General features: G+C 36.2%; 1 long non-coding RNA gene across 1 annotated transcript in view; it reads left to right on the top strand.

Annotated features, from left to right (window-relative positions):
• LOC111821863 (uncharacterized) overlaps positions 1 to 4594 on the top strand; it is a 227856-nt gene extending 223262 nt beyond the window's left edge. The window contains exon 3 of the long non-coding RNA XR_002825200.1: positions 4395 to 4594. This is a non-coding gene — a long non-coding RNA (uncharacterized LOC111821863). The remainder of the gene's footprint in view (positions 1 to 4394) is intronic.
• Positions 4595 to 8470: the final 3876 nt, after the last annotated feature.

The following is an 8470-nucleotide window of genomic DNA, read 5'->3' as shown; positions in this document are numbered from 1 at the left end:
GGTTCGAACTGCTACCTTTTGGTTAGCAGCTGAGCATTTAACTCCTGCGCCACACAATCTCTGGGCAATAACCAGTTTTATCTCGTGCTATCTAGACACCTTCCTTTACCAACTTTTTAACTTTTTTTCTCTCCCTCACCAGGTTAGATGGATGTAGTGCTAAAAACAGATTCCCTGGAAAATCTGTAGCCTTCTCCCAAGTAGTGTTCATAAAAGAAGACTCAGTTCATTGTTCCCCAAAGAATTCTCCTTATCCAGCTGCATATTCTACTGCCCCTCATCCCCTTGGAGGTTAAATACCAAGATACTAAGAAAACCTGGGCACTGCCTCCAGCTCATCACCCTATCTCTGCCTTTTTCCTTGCCCTCAAATTCCCTTTTCTTCCTCCTTAAGCACATATGGAGCCCTGGTGGCTCAGTGATTAAGAGCTTGGCTGCTAACCAAAAGGTCGACTGAATCCACCAGCTGCTCCTTAGAAACCCTATGAGGCAGTTCTACTCTGTCCTATGAGGTTCCTGTGAGTTGGAATCAATTCGCACATAGTGGTTCTGCTACTGGTCCTATTTGTTTAGGCTCCACATTTTTCTTTTGTTTGGGAACAGGGAGTGTTTTGGAAATCTTCAAACTGCTTTTCGCTCTCAAATTCTCTCATTCAAGATTGTTGTCTTACTAAGGTTTCCAGAAGGCTAGCTCTGAAACTCAAAGCTGATCAATGACCCCTTCGTTCCAGATAGTAGTGACCTCCTCCTGAAAGCATAAAGCCATTGATCCAGGGGGTGAGGACAGCAAAGCAACAAGATCTAAAAGATATGAAAATGAATCTGAAAATATTTCATAAAGTAATATCTCTGTTACAGGTGGTGATCGCATTAGTTTTAAAAAGTAAATAATCACAATACTCATTTAGTCTTGGTTTAATGATCTAGTTATTTTAGTGGTATAAATAAAACCTAGAGTTCAACCCACTTGTCAGTCTAAGAAAAAATGATTTTATCAAAGTCATCAAATTGCTGTGAATCTCTGAACTATCAGAATGAAAAATAACCAATTTTGAACTTGAGTGGTGATGTTCCTAGGAAATCTTAATTTGTCAAGCTATATAAATTACAGAAATATAGCATTTCATTCCCTTTTGTTATTTTAGCAGCAAACTTATTTCCAAGAACCATATCTTTTGGCTTGTATTTAAATAAGTAATAGAAATTTTCTACAGCAGACTAATAAATTGTCAAAGAATATTACTAACATTTTATGTTAATTATTTAAATGTTTGAGAGCTTGGAAAATTATTTTTAAATACCATATATGATCACATGTAAGTTTACAGTTATCAAAAATATTGTGCTTACCTTTGATTTTCAAGTTGTTTATGTATTAAAAATGAGTATACATGTATACTCATGTCTGGGAAAAAGTACAGCCAGAATGCTCCTTAGAAGCGAGGATGGCGAGAGTTTGTCTCACCTACTTTGGACATGTTATCAGGAGGGACGAGTCCCTGGAGAAGGACTTCATGCTTGGTAAAGCAGAGGGTCAGAGAAAAAGAGGAAGACCCTCAAGAAGATGGACTGACAGAGTGGCTGCAACAATGGGCTCAGACATAGCAATGAATGCGAGGATGGCGCAGGACCAGGCAGTGTTTCTCTCTGTTGTACATGGGGTCACTGAGTTGGAACCGACTCGATGGCACCTAGCGACAACAACAACATACATTTATTTATTTAAAATACCAATATTCTATTCTACTGACCCCCCCCCCACCAAAGCATGAGAGGTTGCACTAAATATTCTTCTAATCTGTGGATGAAAATGTTTGTTTGATTTTAGGTGGAGAATCTGCCTAGACCTCTACTTTCTTCTAGAGAGTTTTGTATGTATTTTCTCCTGTGGTCTGTTTATGGAAGACACACCAATGCAATTTTAATGTATGCAATAAATTTTATTATATGACTGGGCACAGGTTTCTCTGAGAGCACAGAGAAGAGGTGCCTAATTTTGCATGGAAGGGTTGAGGAGGGCTTCCCAGAGGAGTTCAGGCCTGAGATAGGGCTTAAAGGTTCATCAAAGTCTTCCAGTTGAACAAAATTAGAAGTACATTTTGAAAGAGCAATGCTCAGTGAAGAATGGGACCTTGTCTGTCACTCATCATGTGTCCCTGTCAACTAGCACAGTGGTTAGCATACTGTACACACTCAAATATTTAGTACATCAGTGAATGGATGGCTTTATCTTAAAGAATAGTCACATTGGCCATTTTGAGCGGGGACACGACATGATAAGATTTGTTTTATAAAAGATAATATGGCAGCATTACAGAAAATGAATAAAAAGGGGATGATGTAGAGAGTAATTGTAATAGTATTTTCTATGAAGACTCCTGGGAGAGTTTTTTTTAACTTATTCCCAACCCTCATCCTTCTAGACACTTAGGGAATCTGTGTACTCTGCACTAAACATAACGTAGTTTCCCAGGTTTGCCTAGAGAAGTCACAATTACTGTCTATTTCCATCCCTCTAAAATGGCCTATTAAAAGTTGGAGGTAATTCATTGAGTATTTACAGTTGCCTCTTCATCATCATATAGGAGACAGAGAGTTGAATTTTGCAAATGATTTGTTGTACAGGCAATAATTACAACATAGCACCATGTTTTATATGACTTAATTCAGTCTTGGATCAACAATTTTCAGTCCCTGCAATGGTAACCTGGGACCTATATGGTTCATACAATATGCTCTATATAACTGATTCTTGTTTTGAGAGTAGAAGACTGGAGAGAGAGCAGTAAAAGACATGTAGAATCCTATGTCCCATATGTGTCCTAGTGTCCTATTGGTATGTAACACATTACCACAAACTTAGTAGTTTAAAACAGCACCCACATATTTGCTCTATAGGTCAGAAGTTCAGCACAGCCTGATTGGGTTCCTGGTACAGGACGTCACAGGGCTGAAATTTAGATCTGCTGGGCTGAGTTACTGTCTGGAGAGTCTGAAGGAAGCTCTACTTCCAAGCTCATTCTTACTGTTGGTGGAATTCAGTTCCTTGTGGCTGTAGGACTGAGGTCTCTGCTTCCTTGCTGCCTGTCAGCTGGGGGCCACTCTCAGCTCCAAGAGGCTTCCCATATTCCTTGCCAGCTGGGCCTCTCCATATGGAAGACAGCAATGGTGTGTCGAATCCTTTTCATGCTTCAATCTGTGGCTTCTCTGTCTCTGATTTCTAGACCAAGATTTCAAGGGCTCATTTGATTAGATCAGGCCCACCCAGATAATCTCCCTTTCTTAAAATCAACTGTGCCATAGAACATGACCTACTCATGGGGATAAAATCCACTGTATTCACAATCTCAGGAATGAAGCACAGCATATTCACCAGTAGGGTAGGGGTTTGGATCTTGAGAGTTATTTTAGAATTCTGCCTATGAAACTTATTCATAAAAGTTTCATTTGTTTTAAACAGGGTGATAAAGAGCCTTTTGTCTAGAGTGACGTAAGCACATAGGAGAAACACAAGAAGTGTATGATTTAATTAATATTTTGTTTGAAAACCAGTGCATCTTTTAATAAAAGTTAATTTTCTAACATCTGGCCTTGATCTACTCTTAACTAATCTTTAATGATTTTACTTGTGTGTGACTCATTCACTTCTAAATTTACTTCCATTTACATTACAAACAAAACATTTCTATTTCTAGGAATGGGGGACTTTTGTTTTATCATTTGTGCAAAGGAAAATAAAACAGTGTTTTACAATCTGTACATAAACACCATCAACTCAAAGTGAGTTTTAATGGTGAGATGCTTGATCTCACTTAAAGTGGTAAGGTCAGCTATGTTTCAAAGTTTTAAAGAAGGAAGAGGAAGAAAGGAAAGAGGAAATAATAGTTATCACTTACTGAATGTGTACTGTGTGTCAGGCAGTGGGCTAAGCACTGTCTCCTTTCATGCTTTGAACAACCTCATTAGAAGAATACTATAATTATCCCCATTTTACAGACAAGCTGAGATTTAGAGAGATTAAGTTATTTATCCAAGACCATGTAAATAGTAAATGATGGAACCAGGATTTGGACCTGCATCAGCCTAATTCTGAAGCACATAATCTCAAACACTTCACTGTATTGCCTCTACCAAAACCAAAAAACAATAAGAATATATAATGTTGATAAGCATTTAGAAGCAATTATGCTTGAAGATTAAGTTCTTAGAATAAAGTTGTCATTCACATTTATAAGAATGTGCACCTTTACTTTAACAATGTAAGATGTTGAGGAAGAGGTTAATACTATATAGAATGGTTATTTCATTGAATTCATACCTTCCAAATGGGTTCTAATCAGCACTGTATCATTTAACTAATTCAATGGCATTTATGGGGTGTGCATTATATCCAGGTGCTGTGCTGGCCACTGGTGACCCAAAGATGATGAAGAATATGTTCCTGCCCAAAAGGAGCTAGCGATCCACTGGGGTATGTAAAATGCTTATTTCATTTTTTTAATAGTATGCTTGTTTTATGCAAAACAGAGACAGTTCAATATATAAGAAATACTTGCACACAGATTTTGTAAGCATTGGAATTTTTTTTTTTGACAGAATGAGCTAAAGCTAAAGAGAGTTGATAATCTGGAAATTGTTGTGCATGTACTAAATCAAAAAATCAGCTCTGTCAGGTTCAATCTTTTTTAGATTCCTTAGGTTATTTTAATAATTGTTATCTTTCATTTTCTTCCACCTCATCCTATTTCTCCAGTTGAGCAAAGTTTATATTGGGATAAAATAGCTCTTCTTGTTTAGTTCATATTGATTTTTGGCAAATTATATATTTTATTTGAGGCATGATAAAAATTATAAAAGCTTATAATAGCTTATGCGTATAATAAATTGTACAGTATGCTGCTGGCAATTCTTAAAAATTAAATTTACTAACTGCAGTAAATATAAATAACAATAAACATCATATCACAATGCATATTTATAGTTTAATATAGAGTAGTAGAACTAGAAAACAAAATAAGAAATTTGATAACAGAAATTTTACCTAATGTCCAATAGTTGACACTGATGCCACACAATATATTGGGACATATTTAATAAGCATATTTCTATGCTATGTAGATTAAACATCATAATTGCTGAGAATATAGTTCTGATCAATTTAAAACATGAGCAAATGTGGCAATATGATTGTAATTTTTAAAAGCATTTAATATCATAAACCATACCCATCATCTTTGCATAGATAAATGTTGTGACCATTTTTGGAATGAATCTCTTGGTTCCCTAAAGAAATTATTGATATACTATAAATTTACAAGTGAAAGGCCATCCATCAGAGTTATAAATATGAGTGGTTCCTATGCTGATGCCTGTGTAAACTTAAATTGGTTTAATATCTGTTGGCTTTTGTGTATAGTTAGTACTGCAAAAGAATATAGATATTGTCATACTTATATGGTGTCATAACATTGGCAAAGTGGTGAGAACAACATGCAATATTTTTTGAATAGCGTGGCATTTCTTTGAATTACTGCTGGCAATAGAACATAAGTCAGCCTTAATGATATATATTCCAAAGATATTTATTAATCTATTCATTTAATCTAAGATACTCACTCTTGGCAGTTATAGAGCCAGTACAAGGGAAGTAGCAAGTGTTTCTAAACCCCAGCAGTTACTTTTAGGGGCCTCATAATTATGTCAACTAAGTCTGGTTGGAATCGAGATCAGAATGTGTAACAATTCTTTCCTCCTAAACTATGGTAAAGATGTTTGCTTAGCCAAAATATATTTTCTTGTATGTGTATAAACAAAATCTTGTTTTGTTCCACTCTTAATAATCTTACTATAGGGCTCTCCATTTGAAACTTCAGTTTTTAAAAATCAGATTGCCTGCCTCCTTTTGTCCCTCCCTTCCTCCGTCCCTCCCTCCATCCATCCCTCCCTTCAACTGGAAGATAGTCCTGCATTGTATAAGGGATGATCAAAAATATTGGCAAATTGACCAAATTCCTCCACACCAAATTAAGAAATAGCATATGACATATAATTTTGACAACAAGTAATGCGATTAAAGACAGGTGGGATGAATAGAAGTACAGAGAGAGGAACTTATATTAGAGAGGAAAGATCAGGGAAAGCCAGTAACAGTGAAGTTTAAGAAGAAACCAGCTATGCAAATGAGATGTGTTGGGGTGTGTGTGTGTGTGTGCGCGCGCGTGTGTGTGTGTGTGCGCGTGTGTGTGTATGTGCGTGTTATATTTATTCACATAAGGCAAGTCCAAGCACAGAGCTAACTTTTGGGCTTGAATAATGTAATCAAGACTCAATTTCTCTCCATCTCAGCTTCCACTAGTACAACTTCTATCTCTGACTTGATTTGGCAGCAAGATGGTCACAGTAGCCCTGGTTTAACTCTAATACCCCCTCAGCCTTCAGATCAAGCAGGAAAAAGGCAATCTTTTTCCCAGTAGCTCCATCAAAAGTCTGTTTTTTTTTCTGGTGCACCACCTGTGGAGTAGGGAATAGAATCAGCTTCATCATTTTGCAAGGACCAGGCCTAGGGATTGTATCCCAGAGAGAAATAGGACACTGTTATCAGAAACAGGGTGCGTGGATGATAGGTAGCAAAAAGGAATGGTTTATTACCAGAAAAATTACCAGAGTTATGGTACATATACATGAAATTTTACCCTCTGATTTACTAACAATCTGTGGATTTTAGGTTAAGAAACTCTAAAAGTGACATTGAATTGATAACTTTGGGCACAAACAAAAACACTATTGATACTCATAGCCACCCTGGATAATTATGGGAATTGCTTCCTGAATAAAGAAACAAAATGAATACAACTAGTAGTTAAAATGATATCAAATTAAGAATGAAAAGAAGTTGCATTTTCTTGTTGGCTAAAGTGGAAATGAGCCGTTTAACATGGGAGTTTGTTCATTTTTTTCTGTTATTTTTGTGTAAGGAAAATTGACAAACTCTTTTTTTCAAGGTGAGAACTTTATACTGACAACAGTAGAAGACTTCCATTAAAAAAAGGAAATTTTCCAATGCTGATTCACATCTTTTACTGCTATGAGAGCCTGTGTCTACATGCATCCTATATCTCTTTAATTCAGTCAATTCAGTTAAAAAAAAAAAAAGAATTAATCCAGTTTATGAAAGAAGTTGTAAAGGAAATGCTTTTTTTAAAAAAATAATTGGCCCAAACTGCCTGTTGATTTGCTATTTTTTTATTTTCAACCATATTTTATTTTGGAACATGTTGGTGAAGTCAGTCATTTTCTTAAAATTATTTTTAATTGAGAAATTTAGAGGGATTTGGTAGAAATTATAGATCAACCGTAGGAAAATATAAATGCTGTTTAAATGCCTACATAATGATTGTGTATTTACAATTAGTATTGGGAAAAAAATAACCTTCTAACAAGTCGGTGACTAGAGTAGCAGCTGGGAGCCCTGATGGCACAGTGGTTAAGGGCTCGGTTGCTAACCGAAAGGTCAGCAGTTCCAATCCACCAATCGCTCCTTGGAAACCCTATAGGGCGGTTCTGCTCTATCCTATAGGGTTGCTATGAGTTGGAATTGACTTTACAGCAGCAGGCTTAGAGTAGCAGCCAGAGAGAGCACTTATAATTATGCTTTATTTTTTCGTAGATTTCTCAGTTTATTGACAAGAAGAAGGAGGTAGTCTAGAATTTTAAACTGGTTCAAGGGGCATGAGTGGAGTTTTTCTTCTTAAGTGAATTAAAATACTACTGCAAACTTGGAAAGAATTCTGTGTTTACCAGATATTTTTAAAGAAAAAAAAAACATGTTAAATGAAGAAGGGTGCTGTATGTCACCTTTTATCTCTTCACACAAAACCTCTGAAGTTCGCACTGCTAACTTTTGTTAAAAGCTTATCCACTTATGACTAAAGTGAGCTGTCACTGCTCCTAACTAAGTTTAATATCTTAGTTGTGAAGAAACACATCATTTTTTTTTTTCCTACCGGTTAATGCCACTGAAATACAGCTATCTTGGAGGATCCCCCGCTTTCAAAACATTTCTTCAAGGGCCATAGTGTATTTGGCTTTCCAGATGAACTGTTACTTCAAAAAAATTTTCTTTTTCTCCTGCAAACTCTCGCTTTACCACAAGTTCGTGCTTCATTTGAGAAATTTGTGTGCCTCTTAGCACTGTGTGTGTGGTTTTTATTTTGTGTTGTTTTCTAGTTTACAACCCGTCTTCACAAAGCGTCTGTTGTCTGTGACTAGGAAACAGCAGGTAGTTCATTCATTGAGAAGGGGTTTATAGATTTTGCCGCTACACATGTGTTTCTTTCTGTTTTTAAGATTCCATTTTAATTTTAATCAAGATAGGAAGTGGTTTATCTTCATAGTAATATCAGTCCAATAGACCTTGGAAGAGAAGTGAATTTTTAAAGAACAAATTTATTCTTATATACATGAAAACATT

Source organism: Trichechus manatus, unplaced genomic scaffold, assembly GCF_000243295.1.
Source record: "Trichechus manatus latirostris isolate Lorelei unplaced genomic scaffold, TriManLat1.0 scaffold00112, whole genome shotgun sequence".
NCBI classification, from domain to species: domain Eukaryota; kingdom Metazoa; phylum Chordata; class Mammalia; order Sirenia; family Trichechidae; genus Trichechus; species Trichechus manatus.
Note: the sequence above shows the minus strand (reverse complement) of the source record. Positions and strands in the feature narration are given on the sequence as shown.